The sequence below is a fragment of the Theropithecus gelada genome, chromosome 2 (assembly GCF_003255815.1).
Source record: "Theropithecus gelada isolate Dixy chromosome 2, Tgel_1.0, whole genome shotgun sequence".
NCBI classification, from domain to species: Eukaryota; Metazoa; Chordata; class Mammalia; order Primates; family Cercopithecidae; genus Theropithecus; species Theropithecus gelada.
The window spans coordinates 80485407-80507673 of NC_037669.1; the positions used below are offsets into that span (position 1 = coordinate 80485407).

The 22267-nt window shown below is 42.3% G+C and overlaps 1 long non-coding RNA gene across 1 annotated transcript; it reads left to right on the forward strand.

Annotated features, from left to right (window-relative positions):
• Positions 1-630: 630 nt before the first annotated feature.
• LOC112619530 lies at positions 631-21554 on the forward strand. The gene is made up of 4 exons (XR_003118243.1): positions 631-722; positions 17408-17521; positions 18909-19009; positions 21238-21554. It is a non-coding gene; the product is annotated as an uncharacterized LOC112619530 (long non-coding RNA).
• The last annotated feature ends 713 nt before the right edge of the window (positions 21555-22267 follow it).

Below are 22267 nucleotides of genomic sequence, written 5' to 3' on the forward strand. Positions count from 1 at the left end.
CTGCCAACATTTTGCTTGTATAACAAGGAAACTGGGTCCCTGCTTAGAGTCTGATGCTTGAGATGACAGTGACTTCTGCCAACCACCTTTGCCAAAGATATTCTATTAGTCTTGGTTGTTTATGGTCTAAGGGAGAGCTCCCTTCATGGGCATCTGGCAAGGGAGAGGGGTAAGAAACAAACAAACAAAAATTAGAGCATGCTACTTTTGCTGTCATCTGGCACCCAGAACCTATCATGTAGGCAGCCCCTGGCATCATATTTGGGCAGAGATTGGCATCCCATTGGCTAGAGGGCTGGAAGCCAATGCCTCTCTTCCATCACCATCTCATTCTTCTCTCTCTCCCTTCTCTCTTTCTCTCTCTCTCTCTTTTTTTTTTTTTTTTTTTTTTGGTACCAGTAGACCACCAGCTGGACTTTCAGGCCAGTGCTTAAATTTCTTCTTTTGTTTCTGCAGATAAGAAATATATATATATTTTCACATGAGTGGCCTCTGGCTCTTTCTGGTAGGAAGCTTCCTCCGGCTACAGACACCTCAAAGCACCTGGCCCAGAGTCTCATGCTAAGCTGAGCCTCCTTTTTAGCACTTAGCAGAAACATTCTTGAACTTGCCTCTTGGACTTTGGAGCATCTAACTGCTGTTGGCCTGTTTCTATGAAGCTCCCTGGTGAGAAGAGTTTGTCTTTTCCTTTGCACCACCAAGCCCCTGCCTGGGCTAAAATGGTGCGGAGTTATGGTGCTTTCCTCTGCTGCATGTTAGAGCAGAGGCCCTTACCCCTTCCTTTGGCCAGGGCTGTCATTGGGGACCTCAAAGCCTCAGCTTTGTTTCTCATGTCTGCTGATCTGACAATATTCAGAAGTGTAGATGCTCTCTACTTCGGTGGTAAGACTACATCACCTTAAATGGATAAAGTTAACTTAAAAAAAATTCCTTGTTTTTCTCTTCCTCCCATTTCTGACCATTTCTTCTCTAGGTACAAAGGGGTTAAGAGTGGGGATGAGGGGTACTGGCAAGGACAAAACTGTTCCAATGTCCTTTTCCTCCCCCTTCCAGGCTTCTGAGTCTCCCTGTTCTTCCATAAAAATTTCCCAGAGGGGGCTGAGCCCATTGCCTCTTATCAAAGTAAGGAGGGGAGAATTCCTGCTTGATAGTTAACTCAGTTTAAGAGATGCTCCCTTGCAATTCCGAAACATGTATTCAAGTAAACATGAAGCTCTGTCCAAATATAGGCCATATTTTGGGATCGGGATATCCTCCCTGCTGTCTGGTTATTTAGACTTCAATCGTGTTAGAAATATATCTAATTGGGTCACTTTACTCTCACCTTCCACTGCTGAACCAAGGGAATAAGGCAGATCTTGGAAGACATTGTATGGCTCTGTGGTGAGTTTAATTCTGGGTCGAATCAGTTTAGGTTAATACTTAGTATAACAAAATATTTGCAAGAGCAAATACCTCTTGCTCCCAGGAAGCTAATGGAGTACAGAATTAAGATTCTGTCAAGTCACACACTTCTTTGGCTGACAAGTTTCCTGCCCTTTAATGCTAAGGGGTAGACATTACATTGGAGGGTACAAATAAGTTGTTACAAAGCTGATTCTGGCACTTGAACTAAGGAATCACATTCATAATTTTAAGTCATGCTTGTCTATGTGTGTTTGTAACTTTTAATTAAAAATAAAGCCAAATAAAGTGAAAAGACAACCTATAGAATGGGAAAAAATACGTGCAATTGGAAACCAAATTAGAACATATTTCTAATGCCTGGTTAAGAGTTTAATATCCAGAATAAAGAACTCCTGTAACTCAACAATAAGAAGACAATCTAATTAAAAAATGGGCAAAAGACTTGAACAGGTATTTACCCAAAGAACATAGACAAATGGCCAATAAACACACAAGATAGTATAACATCATTATTACACATTAGGGAAATGCAAATCAAAATTCCAATGAGACACCACTTTACACCTACTAGGATAGCTAAAATTAAAAAAAAAAAAAAAAAGGAGATGTTGACTAGAATGTGGAAAAATTGGAACCACTGTGCATTACTGGTGGGAATGTAAAAGAGTGCAGCCACTGTGGAAAAGAGTTTGATGATTCTTCAGAAAGCTAAACAAAGAATTACATTATGACACAGACATGTTATTACTGGGTATATATTTAAAATAACTAAAAGTAGGGACTCAGATATTTGTGCGCCAATGTTCATTGCAGCATTATATACAATTGCCAAAAATTGAAAACAACCCAAGTGTCCATCAACAGATGAGTGGATAAACAAAATGTGGCATGTCTATACAATGGAATATTATTCAGCTGTAAAAAGAAACAAAGTTCTGAAACATGCTAAAACAAGGATAAGCCTTGAAAACATTATGCTAAGTGAAATACACCAGACACAGAAGAACAAATGTTAGATGACTCCTAGATATTTATAAGAAATATCTAGACTGGTAAATTCATAGAGACATAAAATAAAATAGAGGTTATCAGGGACTGTGGGGAGGAAGAAATGGTGAGTTATTGCTTAATGGATTCAGAGATTCTATTTGGGTGGATGAGAAAGTTTTGGAAATAGAAAGTGCTGAAGGTAGTACAACATTGTGAATGTACCTAATACCACTGAATTGTATGCTTAAAAATGATTAAAATGGGCTGGGTGTGGTGGCTCACACCTGTAATCTCAGCACTTTGGGAGGTAGAGGCAGGTAGATCACGAAGTCAAAAGATCAAGACCATCCTAGCCAACACAGGGAAACCCTATCTCTACTAAAAATACAAAAATTAGCTGGGCATAGTGGCGTGCACCTATAGTCCCAGCTACTCGGGAGGCTGAGGCAGGAGAATTGCTTGAACCAGGGAAGTGGAGGTTGCAGTGAGCCGAGATCACGCCACTGCACTCCAGCCTGGCAACAGAGTGAGACTCAATCTCAAAAAAAAAAAAAAAAAAGAGAGATTAAAATGGTAAATTGTGTTATATATATTTTGCTGTAATGAAAAACATCATGAGAAAAAAAATAAGACAAAATAAAGCTGAGCAAATATTTTCACAATTAAACATCCCCTGTAGTGCCTTCAGCTAAATAACAGAGAATTCAAAACCAGATCATCTAACTTTTAGTTCTGTGCTAAACCCATGACAATAGTTAGCCTGATTTCTCAGTGACATTAAATTACACATTCATTGATTCATGCAAATCATCTTTTTCATTCTTCAGACATTTATAGAATGCCTAGTAAGTGCTCAGTGATCAAAAAGTGGTGGTGAGGGGTGGATGGAAGGAACAGATGTCAACATGTGATCTATCTATGTCAGGTTCTGTGCTCAAAGGCTTTTTATGGGCTGTATGAATTAAGCTTCCCTTCAATGTTATGAATCATGATCATCCCCATTTTAGGGCTGAGGACCCGAGGCTAAGGCAGGTTAGGTGGACTTGCCCACAGTGCCTCTAGCAAGCAGCAGAATTGGGATTGGAGCCTAGATCTGCCGGAATCAAAGTTTTCCATGCCTCATGCTGTTTTTACTTTCTCTTTCTCTCAAATTTCCTTGGATTCTTGGCTCTCCCCATTGTTGTTGGGAACCACAGAAAGCTTCCAAAAGGAAAAGAAGCCCCTTGCTGGTGGCTCTGAAGTTCAGGGTTGATCAAGGTTGCCTGTGTTCTGGGTGAGAGTGAGGATCAGATCTTGCAGTGATTGCACTACAGCTGGAGGAGCCCCCTGACCCACCGTGGGGGGTTTGTGTGCAAGAATTACAACTTGTTGGTGCCAGGTGCAGCAAATAAAAAGGCATCTGTAACAGGCAAGGGGAGCTGCAGGCCCCCAAGGCCAGGATCCAAGCAAGCAGCAGGTGTGCCCTCCGCTTTCCACAGGTTGCCAGACAAGACAGCAGTAGGTTCTGCCAAAGGGTTGGCTCTGTGTATTCATTAGCAGCACATTCCTGAACCTTTGCAAGCTCCTTCTGGGCTGGGAAATGATCAAGGGACCACAGAGGGACCTTGCAGGCCAGGCCCAGCCAATTGCAGGCCTTCTTTGCTACAATGAGTAGAGAGGTTGAGGAGAGTAGGGAGCAGGATGGGATAAGGAAAAGTAGTGGTGATTCAGACCCATGCCAAGGCCAAGAGCAAGTCTCTTCTTGGCTTCTGCCCAGCTGTGCCACCTTAAATTCTACCTCTCTACTGCTTCTTCTGAGACTGCATTGAAGAATTCTGCTTTTCCCCTGCAAGTGCACAAGACTTGGTCCTGCATTCGTAAGAGCCTTATTATGTCTGCATTTTGGGAACCAGTATATTTCCAGATCAGCAAGAGAAGATGAGTAACTCAGGAAAAGAACATTTCCACTTACCACTGAATCTTCAGTTCATTACAAAACAGTGTGCCCTGCCTTCATTTACTCCATCACACGAGGCTGTAATGCACCACACAGTCCCCTGCTCATTAATACTGCTACGGAGCATTTACAAAGTATTTAAAGTCAGCCCGCTCCCTCTTTCTCTCTGCTCATTCCCTGTGGTGCAGTCCAGTTTCTGGGATAAAGCTGGATCAATAAACATGTTCTCTCTGTCTGTTGAGACTTTCTGTCTTCCAATTAGAAGAGAGCAGCAAAATATGCCGCTTTATTATATAGAGACAGCAGTCAATTTTGGCTCGATGCTGAGTGGGAAATGCTGATTTTTCAGATGTTTTGTAACAGAAACAAACAAAGCATCACTTGGAAAGCAACAGGATTTTTCTTAGCCAAACTATACACAAATGGGTTCTTTCAGCAGCCCAAGGAAGGAGGAAGTAAGCAGGAATGCAGCCTTACGGGACTTCAGCTGGCCACTCACTCACGCTTGTGTGTGTGACCCAATGTGAAGCGGCAGCACAGAAACCTGTCAGAAAGCCTCCTATCTCCTGGTTATTAAAATCTCTGCTTGGCCCAGGCGAGTTCTCAAATCCCCATGCAGTCTGGATCTTTGGCACGCGGGAGGCAAAGTGCCGAGATCCATATACCACCATACGGGCTGCTACTCATGAGCCTTTGCTCTAAAAGCTGAAAATGTAAGTCCTCTGGGGTCTTCACATTTTTGAACACCACACACAGGCCTTCTTGTTTCCTGGCAGACACTGCTTTGGACTCTTTGGGACTAAAAACTTATCGACTAAAAGCTTGAAGGTGGTTCAGGAACATCTTATGCTTGCGGTTCACTGCTAACATCAATATATTGAGAAAGAGAATAGGGTGGCGAGAGAGGAGGAGGAGCAAGAGAAAGGGAAAGAGAGAAGGGAAGAAAGAATGGGAGGGAGTGACGGAGGAAGGGAAGAGAAAACACACTAGCCTGAGAGTCAGAAGACTTAGATTTTACAGCTCTGCTCATTGTTAACCTCAATAACATAGGTCAAGACTCTCCCTTTTTTGGATGGATAATAATTTAAAAATCTGATGAAGTTTTATCACAGATGTGTTAATATGGAGGTCAAATTAGAAGATGAGTATGAAGGCACTGTGTCACCAATGTAACCCAAATAAAACAGGGCCACCTTGAGGCTACCCTCAGCACAAAGCTATTAAACACACACACACACACACACACACACACACACACACGCACACACTCTCCAAAGTGTCTTGAATAGCAATGTATGAATGGGTGCCCTGTCTCACATCTATAACCCCAACACTTTGGGAGGCCAAGGTTGGAAGATGGCTTGAGACCAGGAGTTCCAGACCAGCTTGGGCAACAAAGCAAGACCCTATCTTTACAATAATAATAATAATAATAATAATAATAAGCTGGGCATGGTGGTGTGTGCACCACCACATGGTAGTCTCAGCTACTTCAGTGGCTGAGGTGGGAGGATAGCTTGAGCCCAGGAGTTTAAGGCTACAGTGAGCTATGATCATGCCACTGCACTCTAGTCTGAGTGACAGAGTAAGACCCTGTCTCAAAAAAAAAAAAAAAAAAAAAAACTCGAGAAACAAAACATAACCCAAAAAACTTCCCCCCAAAAAACAAAACAAAAGCAATGTACATATTTTACTGAATGCCCCTTCAAGAGGTAACAAGGAAGATTAACACTACACAACATAGTGATTTCCTTAAAGAGCTTTATAGACACATTTCCCTTGTCCCAAGGTCTCTTTGTTCATGGTAGTTGTTCAATTCTCTCTCCTATCTTCAAGAAGTTCAGCCCATACTTACCACATCTTTCACTTTCTGCTTCTCTTTAATCTCTTCCTCCAGCTTCCTAAATACTTTTATCCCCAAGTAGATTGGTTCATATGCTTACTTGTACAGAGGAATCTACTTTTCCTTCCCTTACTTTCTTCAACTCAGCCTTCCTACTCATTACCCTGATCTGTACAACAAAGATCCAATAACTGAGCTGTGACCATGTGGTATTCTCCTCAAAAGCTTGGAGCATGGAAAAATTGTAGTTCCACATATTTTGTTGTTGTAACTGGTTAAACCTTTAATAAGGGATTGCCATCTAACCAAATCTGATTATACAGTGTCTCAATAGCACAAAATCAGTATCATTGTTCTCCAAGTTTATTTGATCATTTTTAAATAAATTATCATGGGTAAGACACTCTATAAAGAGGATGCTACGGCCTTAGAGTTATAGACCTCTGGAGGCATGGAAAACTAAATTAAAGGTATCACCCTGGACCCTCAAGAAACAGATTCCAAGAGTTATCCTGAACCGTCAAGAAATAGATCTTTAGAGTTCCCATGAGTCTTAGCCTCATATGTTTCTACGGCTTCATAATTCCATTAGTATCACTCAGCATGTAAAGAAAAGAGACTAAGGACAGTTGGATGAACTTATCCACATCCTCATAGTAAGTGGCAGAGTTGAGAGTTGAATCTAGATATTAGACTTCAAAACCTTGATGCCTCATTGGTGTTTAAATCATAGCCCCTACGTTTTGTCTCTGTCTCTCTGTATCTACTTCTTCAAGAGGCAGTCCTGCATCTAATCCCATATCCACTACAGGCCTTCCATGAAGATGGATTTGGCTCTAGGGACTGATTTGATGGGCTGCCCTAGCTGCAGTTGAGCTCCTTGTAAACTACAAAAGCCCCTGAAATGACCATAACTCATGTCTTTCCATTGGGTTAGGCAGGATCATAAAACACAAAGAACTCTTGCCCAACTTTTCACACAGGCATTGCCAACTGATCATAGCAGGCTTTCCTGCCAAGCTCAGGCAAGGCACTGGGATCCTTTTCATCAGAGTACTCTAGGGAGCCACTGCCAATGATATGAGATGGCAGTTGAGAGAAAACCTGTTGGCCTAGAGCTAAGACACTGACTGCCCAGTGAAAATGCACATAAGTTACCTGGCAAGAAGAACTTATTTTGATATGGTTAATGACTCCATTTTTAGTCATCCTTCCTTCTCTTGTCTTCTGAGACATCACATTTGCAATGTTTTCCTCTTACTGTCTGTCTCAGACTCCCCTGCTGGTTCTTCCTTTTTGCAGTGTTGGTACCTCAGGATGAGGCTCCTTTTACCTCTCTATGTAAATTCCTCCCATCCCCCCAGTGATCTCACCAGGTCCTGTACTTTAAATATCTATGTCAATAGCTCTCATATTCTATATTTCCAAATCTAGATTTACTCCTTAAGCCCAGATTTGGAAGTCCATATATATCTCAATCTTAATATGACTAAGAAAAGCCTTCTTGGTTTTTCTTTCCCAACTTATACCTTCCTCATTTCAGTGAAAAGCACTATTATCTTTTCAGTGTTTCAAGTCAAATTTTCTTTCACTTATCCACACAACCACATCAAATCCAGAAACAATTCCCATTTAATTTACTCCATGATCTATTCCAAATCCATCCACTGTCTCTTCAACCACTATTTTAGCGCAAATCAGGAACATCTTCTACCTGGACCCTATAATAACATCCTAACTGAGCTCCCTACTAGAATTCTTGCCCCTCTCATTCCAAACTCCTCAGAGCTGCCAGAGTACGCTTTTAAAAATGTAAAGTGTAGGCCAGGCACGGTGGCTCACGCCTGTAATCCCAGCACTTTGGGAGGCTAAGGTGGGCGGATCATGAGGTCAGGAGTTTGAGATCAGCCTGATCAACATGGTGAAACCCCATCTATACTAAAAATACAAAAATTAGCCGGGCATGGCGGCAGGCGCCTGTAATCCCAGCTCCTCAGGAGGCTGAGGCAGGAGAGTCACTTGAATCCAGGAGGTGGAAGTTGCAGTGAGCCGAGATTGCGTCACTGTACTCCAGACTGGGTGACAGAGTGAGACTTTGTCTCAGAAAAGAAAAAAAAAAAATGTAAAGTGTACACATCAACCCCTTCCATGAATCCTTCAATGGAACCCCTTCACACTTAGAATAAAATCTAAACTCCTTACTCTGGCTTTTTGAAATTTTTATATATTTTTCTTTCCTGTACCTTTGACTTCAACCTCCCATATAAGTCTCTTCCTTTCACATTATATTCTTACCACACTAATTTTCCTTCTTAGACAAGCCAAGTTTGTTCCTGCCTCAGGGTCTTTGCACCATCTGTTCCCTCTACCTGCAGTATTCTTCCCCTGGATCTTCATAAGGAGGTTCCCTCTTATCATTCATGCATCAGCTTCAGCATTACTGCATCTGAGAACGTTTTCCTGACCATTTAGTCTAAAGTAGCCATATGTATTAATTTCCTGGTGCTGCTATAACAAATTAGCAGAAGATGGGTGGCTTAAACAAAGAAATTTATTCTCTCACAATTCTAGAGACCAGAAATGAGATCCCAAAGTGTCAGCAGTGCCACACTCTTTAAGCATTTTGAATATATCATCCCATTCTGTCCTGGGCTGCAAAGTTTCTGCTGAAAAAGCTGCTCTTAATCTAATAGGGATTCCCTTGTATGTGGCTCAATGCTTTCCTTTTGTAGCTTTTAGAATTCTCTCTTTTGACTTTTGATAAATTAATTATAATATGCCTCAGAGAGTTTTTTTTTTTTTTTTTTAACTGAATCTAATTGAGGACTTCTGATCCTGCTGGATCTGGATGTTCATATCTCTCTCAAGACTGGTAAATTTTCAGCTATTATTCTGTTAAATAGGTTTTTGGCTTTTCTTAATCCTTATCTCCCTCTGACACCCTTATAATGTAAGTATTTGTTTGCTTGATAGTGTCCCACAAGTCCTGTATGCTTTCTTTATTCTTTTTCTTATTTCCTTATTCCACTCTGACTAGTTTGCTTCAAAAGACCTGTCTTTAAGTTCAGAAAGTCTTTCTTCTGATGGATCTAGTCTTTTGTTGAAGTTCTCAATTGTATTTTTTATTTCATTCACTGAATTCTTCAGCTCCAAGATTTCTGTTTGGTTCTTTCTTATCTCTGTTGCATTTCTCATTCAGATCATAATTTTTATTTCTTTGAATTTATCTGTATTCTTTTCTATCTCACGAGTTTTCTTAAGATCACTATTTTGAGTTTCTTATGAAGCATTTTGTAAATACTTTCTTTGGAGTCTACTACTGGAGATTTATTGCGTTCCTTTGGAGGTGGCATGTTTCCTTGCTTTTTCATGTTTCTTTTATCCCTACATGGATGTCTGCACATCTTGTGGAAAACTTGCTTTTTACAATTATATGGAGTAGTTTTGTAGGGAGAGACTTTTTTCGGTAGACAGATTCTTGATGACAGTTGGATATGGAACATGGGCTTTGGTTCTGGGTGGCTCAGTAGCATGGTCTTTGTGTAATTTCTTCAGCTGTAATCTTCATCAGCAACGTCTGTGACTGCCTCAGTGCCAAAGGCTGTGGGAGTTTGTGATGGCAGTGGCATGGTCTTACTGAGGGCAGGGACACTGGTTTAGTTTTCAGGTCAGGCATGTTGAGGCATGGCAGGCAGGCTGGCTGGCTGTGCAGCAATGTCTCTGGGGAGGCGGGACCACCACTGAGATGGGTGTCAGGCTTTGCACAGGAACATATGGGCAGGGCAGGATGGCCAGCCGTTCAGTGGCTTCCCCACCGTGCAGATCTGCCAGTTTTCTGTGGGAATTGTGCTACATAGGTTTGGACACCAGGATCTTGGTCATTCCATTGGGCCTAGGCTTCACATAACCAGGATTGTGGTGATGTAGGCACCGGTGTGAATATGATGAAATGATGGCAGAGCCTCAAGAATGGAGAGACCCAGCACTTTGGGAGGCCGAGACGGACGGATCACAAGGTCAGGAGATCGAGACCATCCTGGCTAACACGGTGAAACCCCGTCTCTACTAAAAAATGCAAAAAAAAAACTAGCCGGGCGGGTTGGCGGGCGCCTGTAGTCCCAGCTACTCGGGAGGCTGAGGTAGGAGAATGGCGTAAACCTGGGAGGCGGAGCTTGCAGTGAGCTGAGATCCGGCCACTGCACCCCAGCCTGGGCGACAGAGCAAGACTCCGTCTCAAAAAAAAAAAAAAAAAAAGAATGGAGAAAGCAGTGATACTGGCCCCCAGGTCAGGACACATTGTAGCAGTGGGTCTGGTTTCAAGATGGCACCATGCTATAACAGCTTAGGTCATGGGATTGGTAGGTGGTGATGCATGACTTGGGTTCCTACTCTGGGGCAATGCAGCTGCATGAACTAGCGACTATCTTAACTGGATTCAGAGCCCATGAAGACTGAGGGATGCTCCTATAGCAAAGACCACTGGCATGTATAGTGGCTATAGGAACTGCCAGAGGTCTCCAGCTTATCTTTTCCCTGGAAGAAGAAATCCACCATGTCTCCATGCTTATCCTAGTCGGGGAGAAAGTGTGGTAGATGCAAGATGATTTGCTCTTTCTTTTATGGTGTTATTTTGGGCATCCATGCTCCACTAGGATTTTGCCACTCCTTAGGTACTTTCCAACATACTTCCTCAGTCACTCTAGTCAAAATATAGTTGTTTATTGTTTTGGTCTTTTTTGTGGGAATGACAAACAACAGGCAACTCTAGTCAGCCATCTTGCCAATGTGAGCTCTCAGATCTGCCCCTGTCTTGAAAGGATGCATGTGATTTCATTTAGGGCCTGCCGGTACAATCTGGGATAATCTCCTTCCTCCAAGATTCTTAATTACATCCTGTTGCCATATAAGGTAATATGCACAGATTCCAGGGGTCAGGATTTAGATATCCTTTTGGAGATCATCATTCAGCTTTACCATGCAGCACATATTGCCTGATTTTAACTTTCTCTTTAACACATACCATTACTGTTCTCATTTATCTCTATATCAACTTGTTAGTTTAATTCCTTTCTCTCCACTTGAATATGACAGCCATGAAGGCAAGGACTTTCCTTGCCTTGAAATCCCTGATATTGAGAATAAGCATAGAGCAGGCACCAAAAAGCATTTCTCAATGACTAAGTTGTGGATTACATTAAGCCAGTAGTTAAGTTTATTTATTCACTTGTTTGCTTCACAAAACTCTTTGTTTGAATCTAGTGCAGGAACCAGACTGGTAGACCAAGGTCAGTTAGAGGCTGAGCTCTTCCGTTTAAAGTGGGGGTGGGAAGCTGGGAGCCCTGGGCCTCTGGTCTGGTCTTCCTTCTCACAATGAGCACCAGAGACTGGAAGAATTGCCTGGAAAACACTTTTGATGTCTTAGCTCAAACTGGTTGCTCAGGAGAACCAGAGTACAGAGGAAATTGGAGGAAATGGGACACTGAACAAACATTGATAGGTGAGCTGGTACAGGTAGCAAAGGTAGTGGTGTTCTGTGCATGCCAGGGGTGGCCTATAATTGGCCGGGGAGGAGGCGCTATAGATGTTAGAGGACTGAAAATTATCTTTGTCTGACTCTCCATTTGTCCATGGATACCCAATATTAGATGGTTATCTTTCCCAAAATCTATCCTTCTGCTCTGAAAAGAGTGAAGCTGAGTTTAGGGTTTCATTTGACCCTCAGCGAAGACTGGGGGAGGTTAAAGAGGGTAGTGCTTTAAAGCACAGGCCCTGGAATCAGACAGACCCAGGAACCAGTCCAGGATCTGCTGCTGCTTTGGCTGCATCATCTTGAACTCCTGCTTACCCTCACCAAACCTTATTTTCCCCATCTGTAAAATAGGGATATTAATAATGCCTACCTCACAGGTATTGAGTATCGTGAGATAATTCACATTAAGTGCTTAGTACACCATCAATACATAGGCATAGCTTGCGACAAATTGCAATGATTACCATTTATTAAGTATTCATATTATTTGAGTATTTGGGTTTGCAGATGTAAATCTCAGGTTGTTCTTGAGTAGTTTGTCGTTTCCGTTTCCTGAACCAAGAGTATTTGCTAGAGCAAAATGACCTTTGAACCAGGCCAGAGAGTAATTAATTCTTTCATTTATTCGCTCATTCATCCAATTAATCAGAAAATATTTAATAAGTAGCTACAATGACTCAGAAATTATTATAGCTGGAAAGGATAAATAAGTATACAAGGCAAATTTCCTGTGAGGTCTTCTCTGTTGCTACAAGGGTCTGCCACCAATAAAGGCCGCCAACATTGTATAGCTGTCATCCTAGCCTACTATGATTTCTTAATGGTAATAATATATCAAAGGCTCATTGCCACATGGGCTTTTATGATGTCATGGTGATGATGTTGTTGTTGATGATGATGACAATGATGATACTATTAGAAGAAACTACCAGTTGTAGAATCCTTTTTTTTTTTTTTTTTTTTTGAGATGGAGTCTTGCTCTATACCCCAGGCAGGAGTGCAGTGGCGTGATCTTGGCTCACTGCAAGCTCTGCCTCCCAGGTTCATGCCATTCTCCTTCCTCAGCCTCCTGAGTAGTTGGGACTACAGGCACCTGCCACCATGCCTGGCTAATTTTTTGTTATTTTTAGTAGAGATGGGGTTTCACCTCGTTAGCCAGGATGGTCTCAATTTCTTGACCTCATGATCCGCCCGCCTTGGCCTCCCAAAGTGCTGGGATTACAGGCGTGAGCCACCATGCCCAGCCTTGTAGAATCCTTTCTAGGTTTACCATGCATGTTATTTTGTACTGACCACTTTATTTAAATTATCTCATGAACCTATTAGCTAAGTTCTGTTATGATTCTCCTTGGGAGATAAAGAAAATGAAACTCAGAGATATGATAAAACATATGCCAAGATATTGCTCCAGAGTGGCTCAGCTGGGATTTGATTTGAGTCCAGAGTCCCTGGTCTCAATCCCATGCTCTGCTCTCTGCTCTGTGAGTTCCCATGAGCCCTTCAATAATTATATGTGTGACTCCTGCTGGGGCTGCAAGGAGGACTGTGCTATGTAGCCAAGCTGGTCTGCCAATGACTGGCTGATGCCCATGAGGCAGGACCTCCTGACCTGAGCGTGGCACTGCTATGCCCAGGCTGACTGGCTGCTGACTTTACTTTCTTTTAGAGGATTGTTTCCTCAGGATTTTTCATGAGAATAAGAACCTGCTCCCCTGCCATCAAGGCTATAGAGCCTCTAGGGAAAGGAAATGATTTTACAATGTATTAGTTGTGAGATCTTGGGCATGTAATTTTGCTTCTCTGAGCCTCACATTCCTCATCTGTGAAAGGGCACTAATAATAAAACCTACTGCATGGGTGGTTGGAAGGACTAATGGAGGAAAGCGTTTGGCACAATGCCTGACATGCAAAGAGAACCAAAATGCTGGGTAGAAAGGAAAGGAGGGAAGGAAAGAAGGGAGGGAGGGAGGAACTTAAAATCCAGGCTGATTATCATCTGTCCTTCACTAAGCTCCTTCTCTCTGGACCTCAGTATCCCCATTCATCAAATGTTGGAACTTCTAAAAAGTACTGACCTCTCAAATTCTTCAAGCCCTAATCTGCCTCCTGCCATCCCTGCCTTTGGAAGTCTCTGGGTCTCTGTAGAACAAAAAAAATCCCATTAAATGAGCACAGATGAGTCCCTCCTGACTGCCATTGCCAAGTCTGTATCTCAGAGTCAGTAACTCCAGGATGATTTCTGGATGCAAAGAAGCTCCATGAAATCAAATATCTTTCGAGAAAAAGAGAGATGACTGAAAGGATAGCTTTCCTGAGAGGGTGCTGGGATGCTGTGTTAAGGGCTTGGCACCACACATCCCCAACCCCACCTGCAGCATGATCCTCAGAGCTTCTGTCGAAAGCCCCTTAGAATAGCTGGCTGGCTCCTCGTGAACCCCACCAGCTGCCTTTCCAAGATGGACTCGCATTGCAGGTCTGCTCAGATCCTGACTTTCATTATCAGAGGAAAAGGGTTTGCCCATGAATGCCCACGCTGGGCCTGCTCCTTATTTCAGATGGATCAGAAAAGTCCCACTATTGCAATGATACAGGCTGGCTCTCCCTATAAGACAGTTGGGAATAATGAACCCTCTGTGCTCGCTTGGGGATGCTTGCCAGCCTGTCCAGCCAGGCACCTTTTGTTGCAAATGAAAAATTATTTAAAAGCAGGACTAAAAGGCTTACACACCTGGAAGTAAAAGTAAAAAAGGCAGAGGTATCCATTTGTCCTCAGAGTATGCTTCTTGTTTCCATTCCCCTCAGATCCAGGAAATAAGCTTTTCTCTTAGTTCTCTTTCTAAGGCTTTCTACAAACATTCACACATCACTTGCTCTGTTCTGATCTGCTCACACTGGTCCAACAGATACCAGGCTTCACCAGAGCTGGGTGTGATGTTCCTGCTCTTGAGGAGCTATGATTCCTGGAGAACGAGGAGAAGGTAATGAGAGCACAGTGAAGGCATACTGAGCACCTGCTGTATGCTGCCAGCCCTGTACGAGGATTCCATCATTTTCTCCTTCCTCAGCCTGTGGAATAGGCACCATATTCATCTGGGACAAATGAGGCCCCTTTGCCCAAGATCATACCACTGATACATTTGTAAAGCCGACATCAAACACAAAAGGGTGAGAATCCAGACAGAAGGACAACTCTTGGAAAGAATATAATGTGGTACAACTTTTTTAAAAGGGCCATTTGATGAGAGTATTAAGGGGCTCACAAATGACAAAAATCTTCAACAGAGTAATTCCAATTTGGGAATGCATCCCAAGGTAATAATCAGATGAGGGTACTGAGCCTAAGTGTGTTGATTATGATGATGTTTATAATTGTGAACCATGGTGTACATCCTGCACATTGATTAATGGGAACTACTATATTGTCTTTAATAATAATGTGAATGTGTATTTACTCACCTAGAAATAAGTTTCTGATATACTCAATAAGGGAAAATAAATGGGCTACCAAACTCTATGTATCATGTGATCTGATTATGTGCAAACATATAAAGATTCCCATGTGTCATTTACATAGAACATGTCTAAAAGTTTATACAAGGTGATTTTTTAACAGTGGTCATTTCCAGATGAAATTATGCATGATTTACAAATTTCTTTTCTTCCTTTTTTTCCTTAAACATTTTTACTTACAAAATACACATGACATGCACCATATTTTCTTTTTTTTGAGACAGGGTCTCACTCTGTCACCCAGGCTGGAGTTCAGTGGCGTGATCTTGGCTCGCTGAAACCTCTACTTCCTGGGTTCAAACGATTTCCCTGTGGGACTACAGGCATATGCCACTATGCCCAGCTAATTTTTGTATTTTTTAACAGAGATGGGGTTTCACCATGTTGGCCAGGCTGCTCGTGAACTCCTGGCCTCAAGTGATCCACCTGCCTTGGCCTCCCAAAGTGCTGGGATTACAAGTGTGAGCCACTGCGCCTGGCCCACCATATTAACCATTTTGAAGTGCAGAGTTCAGCAATCTCAAGTCCAGTTATGTGTCATAACATGGGGATACATTCTCAGAAATGTGTTGTTAGGAGATTTCATCATTGTATGACCATCAGAGTGCACTTACACAAGTCTAGATGGTATAACCTACTACACACCTATGCTAGATGGGATGGTTTACTGCTCCTGGGCTACAAACCTCTATGACATGTTGCTGTACTGAATCCTACAGGCAACTGTAACACAATGGCATTTGTGTTTCTCAGCATGTCTAAATATAGAAAACGTATACGGTATTATAATCTTATGAGATCACCTTTGTATATGCAGTTCGTTGCTGACTGCAACACTGTTATGTACTTTGTGACGGTACATTCACATTATTCTGCACCCAATCTCCAGAACTCCTTTCATCTTGCAAAACTAAAACTCTACACCCGTTAGATAACTCCTTGTCTTCACCTCCCTGCAACCACTGGGAACCACTTGTTTTTAACGAATTTGTCTATTCTAGTTTCTCAAAGGGAATCATAAAGTATCTTCTTGTGACTGGTTTATTTCACTCAGCATAATTTCCTCAAAGTTCATCCATGTTGTAGCATGTGTTGGAATTATTTTTTAAGGCAGAATAATATTGCATTGTATGTGTACAACACAATTTAACCAATTATTCCTCAATGGACAACTGCATCACTTCCACAGTTTTAGCTATTGTGACTTTATTTTTTACCTTTACTTTCTAGTTTTTCTATAGGAAATCAGTCTACTCACATTTTCAATGTTAGAACCAAGACAGAAGTATGCATAGTGTACATAGGTCTCTGCAAATGATGAGACAATATAAAGTGGTGATCAAGAAGCCCTTCTTTGGAATTACACAAACCTGGACTTGAATTTCCATGCCACTATGCACTAGTTGTGTGGCTGTGGAAAAATTACTTAGCTTCTTAAAATCTGTTTTTTTGTTTGTTTGTTTGTTTGAAAATCTGAAATTCTGGCAAGCTTTATCATGAGACTGTAAAGTCCAAAGCCTGGGCCAGCACTGTCAGCATCATAAACGGAGAGGGGAGGAGATTGGTTGCTTTTGAATTCTTCATATATTCAGGTACCCTCCTTCCTATCCCGGAAAATTTTCATAGGCTGCTCTCTCTGTTTCAGACACTCTTTCCTCTCCTCTTTACTGAATTAACCCCTTTCTGCCTTCATACTTCTGCTCAATTCCATGTGCCCCCCCAAGAAGATATCCCTGGTCTCCTTGACTGTGTTAACCCTGTCCCCCATTATGTGTGCTCATCATAAGCTAGACTTGCCTTCCTAACAGCTGAGATTCCACCTGTCCCCTTATTTCTGTTTCCTACTCCCAAATTGTATCTGGCATGAAGCAAATAAAGCAAAAATATTTTTACAAGTAGATGCATGAATGAATGAACACTCCAGGAAATTAAAGATGATCTCAGTTCTCAAAGTGGGGCTGTGGCATTTGCCTGGGCAGCTGATACTGTCCCACCCTCCTCTTCCTCTCCTGCCTTTCTCCATCTCTCCATCCCAGCATCGCACCTTCTGTACCCCTGGCCCCAGCATCCACTCAGCCCTCAATCTTCCATGTGGAGCCTGCAGAGAAAGTACGAGGAAGGAAACTACAAGCGCTGCTAGAGTTTAAAAAAGTGCTCACCCGAAATTGCACAATTCATCCCGTGGGCTCAGCAGGAATGCGGCATTTGGAGAAATTACACCTCTGAGCTGCCAGGATATATTCAAACAGCCGAGAACAGAAGTTGGCCCAACTGGGACACATTTGCAGAGCAGCAAATATGCACAGTGAACTCGCTGGCAAAGCGTTCTTATTTCTCAGGGGAATGTCCAAGAATCTTTGCCTATCTATGGGTTCCTTGTTCTCTTTGGTTCTAGGGTAATTTTTATCCAAGAGTTTCCAAAGCCAGTACCAGGGATGGGAGAAAGGAAAAGAGCTATAGATGATAATCAAAGCTTTGAATTCTAATATTCCAAAAGTTGCTAGTTGTTTTTTTGTGGGGAAGAGGAAGATAAGAACATGAGTTCTGGAATTTGCCTATCAAATCCCAGCTCTGACGCTTACTAGTTGCATAACCACGGGCAAGTTTCCTCACCTCTCTGTGCCTCATTTTGCTCATCTGTAAAATGGGGTGATAATCTACCCTTCTTCACAGGGTTAGCTTGAAGATCCAAAAAGCACATGAAAGTACTTAGACAAGTCTTATATGTAATAAGTGCTCAATAAATATAAGCTTCCTTTGATAAGGACAGAATTGGCAGGACATTTGGCTGGAGCAGTGGCTCTTGGATGTTTAAATTTCAGTCTCATAAAATTAAAAAGTTCCTTCCTTTTTATATTGAGCATTTTGTTTTGCATATGAAAGGCACTAGAACCATCAACTATAACATCTTCATCTAAAAATAAAGCCTATCTGAAAGCCTCAAATGTAGGATGGACATGAACTTTTTTTTTTTTTTAAACATGTTTAGCTCTATGATGAACTAAAAATGAACAGTAAAGACGTTGCTGTTTGTTGAAGTTATACTGATCATGAGCAAGATAAATTAAGCTGTCTGGAAGCTCCTGCCTCCTCAGTGGCTACTCCCTGTTATCCTCTGTTCCCACAACCCTCTCTATGCCATTTCAGCACTGGTGACTTTGCAATGTCATTGCCTCTTCACTTCTTTGCCTCACTCCTCTTCTCCCCACATATATATCAACTCCTAACCAGAGGGTAACCTCCTTGAGGGCAGGGCGTGTGGGTTATCATAGCTATATCTCCAGCACTTTGCACAAAATAATTGTTCAAAGTATTTGAGAAATGAAGAAATAACCCACAGACCTCATTTTCAGTTGGAAACCACACATCATATGCTGCACACAGATAGCCTCTCACATATTTGCAGGCACTGTACCCCTCGTCCAGTATTCGTCATCCTCCATAGTGCCTGCGGCTTGGATCCCTACATTCCTTCTGGTCTCATTTACCCCCTCAGCAGGGAGGTCTCTCCTGACCACAGTATTTAGAAAGCCTCTTCCTCCCAATCTTGATCAGTTTCTCTCACACCCTACAATCACCTGCAGTCTGCTGCATATTTCTTTGCTCACTTGTATATTTTCAGTCTCTCCACTGGAATGTAAACCTCAGGTGGGTAGAGACTTTGTCTGACTTGTTCTCTGTTGCAGTTCCAGCTCCTGGCAGTCATGCAAGCAAGATGGCCAACCTCAGAGACACAAGGCTGGCTTGAGCAATGTTCATTGGGGAAAATTCATGGACAGGGGAGCAGAAACAGGTACAAATACTCATTGTCCATTGCATTCTGGAGCAGCACTCAGAGTCACAGCAATTTAGAGCTCAGACCCCAGTAGGAGGACCCTGACTTACAGGCTATGTGACTTTTAAGCTGCTGTGGTCTTGTGATATAATAAGAAATACGTATTTGATTCCTGTCCCAGTTCCTAAGACACAGCTCCTAAAACCTTCATATATAGGGATACCAGAAGAACCTTTTGTTCTGGTATTGGGTCTTTGACCCCAGTTCCTGATGCAGAGCTCCTAAGACCACTTTTGTAATTTTCAGAGTGATAGGAAGCATCTAATACAGAGCTCCTAAATCCCTTGGAATTTTCTGGGTTATGGGAGCATCTTTTGTTTTGATGAGATGACTCTTGGTTGGTTCCTGGACAACCTCAGATTGGGGGCTGGTTGCTAGGGAAACCAACCACGTTATTAGAGGGTTGGAATTTTCAGCCCCAACCCCTGACCTCTGGGGAGGGTAAAGGATTGAAAGTTGAGCTGATCACCAATGGCCAATGGTTTGATCAATCATGCCTACTTAACAAAGTCTCAATGAAAACCCAAAAGAACAAGGAGCTTCCAGAAAGCTGAGCACGTGGAAGTTCCTGGAGAGCAGTTTATACAGAGTCGGCATGAAAGCTCCAGGCCCCTTCCCATATACTTTGCCCTATATATCTCTTCCATCTGGCTATTCATATCTATATCCTTTTCTCTGTCATTAATAAGCCAGTAAACCCAAGTTAAGTGTTTCCCTGAGTTCACTACGCCATCCCAACAAATCAGTTGAACCGAAGGAGGGGGTCATGAGAACCCCTGATTTATAGCTGGTCAGTCAGAAGTTTAAGTGACAGCCTAGTACTTGCTATTGGCATCTGAAGTGGGGGACAGTCTTGTGGGACTGAGCCCACAACCTGTGGAATCTGAGGATATCTCCTGGTAGAAAATGTCAGAATTGAGTTATAGGACACATGGTTGGTGTCTACTGGAGAACTACCTGGTGTGTGGGGAGCCCCCCAACCCTCCCTTCCCCCCACCCCTCACAAAACACACACATGATATCAGAAGTGTTGTGCTGAGTAATGTGTGAAAATGGAGAGAGAAAGAAAGTTTGTTTTTTCATTTAAAGCCAAATAGTTAGGGAAGCACTCACCCCTCCCCTGGCATAACCTGGGGCCAGGATATAGTAGCAGTATGTAAGTTGGAGTCTCAGCACCTGTCCCTCCAACTGGCTCAGTGTTTGTAGCCCCTTCCCTGATCTGGAAGCTTAGTTTCAAGCCTTACAGTTGTGGATGTATGATAAGAAAAGTTTGAGACAGAATGTGTCACCTCATAGTTCCTGGTTGAAGAAGAAACAGTCTCTTGCCTGGCATAATGGGTGGCAATGGTGGTGGCAGTGGCAGCAAGGGTTGCTATCCAAGACTTGGGATGCAGCAGGGTTGCTTCTTAAAGCACTTGAAAGTGGCCAGTTTCTATAGAGTATTGGCACTGCCATGATTTGAATGTGTTCCCCAAATTTTACTTGTTGGAAACTTAATCCCCAAAGCAACAATGTTGAGAGGTGAGACCTTTAAGTGCTGATTAGGTCAGAGGGCTCTGCTCTCATCAATGGATTAATACCATTATTGCAAGAGTGAGTTAGTTATTGCTGCAGTGGGTTAGTTATTACTGGAGTAGATTAGTTATTACAGGAGTGGGTTAGTTACTGCTGAAGCAGGCTCCTTATAAAAGGATGCATTTGGTTCCCTTTGGCCTTTCATCCTCTCTTTGCCCTTCCAACATGATATGATGCAGCAAGAAGGGCCTCACCAGATGCAACCCCTTGATCTTGAACTTCCGAGCCTCCAGAATCATGAGCCAAAAAAAAAAATCTGTTGTTTTTAAATTACCCAGTTTTTGGTATTCTGTTATAGCAACATAAAACAGATTAAGACAGAGGCCAAGTCTCTTTTTGGAAGGTCAGCCTATGGGGATTGGTCTGAGACAAGTTAATGGTTACCAATCACTAGCATATAATAGGTATTCAATAAACGTGTTTAATGAACATATGAATGACTTTTGCCCATTAACTGCAAGATTGAATAATCATTAGAAAAAAACAATTGACTTTCATTGAGCATTAACCAAAGAGAAACTCAGCTCTATTTCTCTGGCTTCCTTTTGTCTGTGCACATATCATGCTTGTTCTTGCCTGCCTGTCTTCCTCTCTTGTCTCTTATTTTCTAGAAGAAAACCCCCCCACCCCAATGTCTCGTATACTGCAACAACTCCATGAACATTAGTCATTATTCTGTTATTGTTATTGGTGTTCTTTATTGGCCAAAGCTCAGTGGGAGGCCTACTACCTAACACAACTGCCCTGTAGGACAGAAAGAACAAGAGTGCTGGAGCTTTTCTGCATCTGGGCCATTTTTTCATTTGACATATGAAGAATCTAAGAACCTGCAAGGTGGAAGTGACCTGTTCAAATAGCAGCAAAGTCAAAAGCAGACTTAGCTCTCTACCTCTGAGCCTCTAATAAAATTAATCTAAATAGTTGTCAATTAGCAGTTCACAGCTATTTTTGTTTAATATACCTAGTTTTGGTCCCTACTAATTATTTTTTTCTGGAGAATTAGTTGCCCCTTCTAGCAGGGCCAGGAACATTCCAATTTTCCACAGCCTACTCCACATCTTACTCCATCTCACATTGGCCTGCTTCCCTCCCTCACGTATCTGCCTGGCACCTGAGGCAGAGTATTTAAACCACAGCTATATGCCTGTGCTTAGAAATTCAATTAGCACAAGACTAGTCCTTGAAGGCTGACCTCCAAGCTAAAGAGTCAGTCCCCTTCAAAATTCCAAGGAAACTGGTCTTTGCCTAGTGCTTAAGGTAACTGATCTGAGTGATCCCCAGTCCTCGGCCAGATTTTATACATATACTCTCATCATGCTGGTTTTTAAATGTACCACTTCATATGTAATAATTGTTATTTTCTTTAGTAGATTCTAGGGCCCTAAGATGAGGTTATGCTCTTACATCTCTTTGTATTTTGCATATCACCTGGCTTTCTAAGAATCATACTTCTGCACCCTCAAAAGCACAATGAAGGACAAATTCCCAGGAATCATCTACCAAATTTGGGTTTTGGCTGTCCTGGGCAGGGACTAGGAACGACATATGGTCATTTTGTACAATTCTGCCACTGTAGATCCAGAAACTGAACTTTGAAAAACACAAGGTGCTGGAGCTCTAGAAGAGGCTCAATCAAGACAT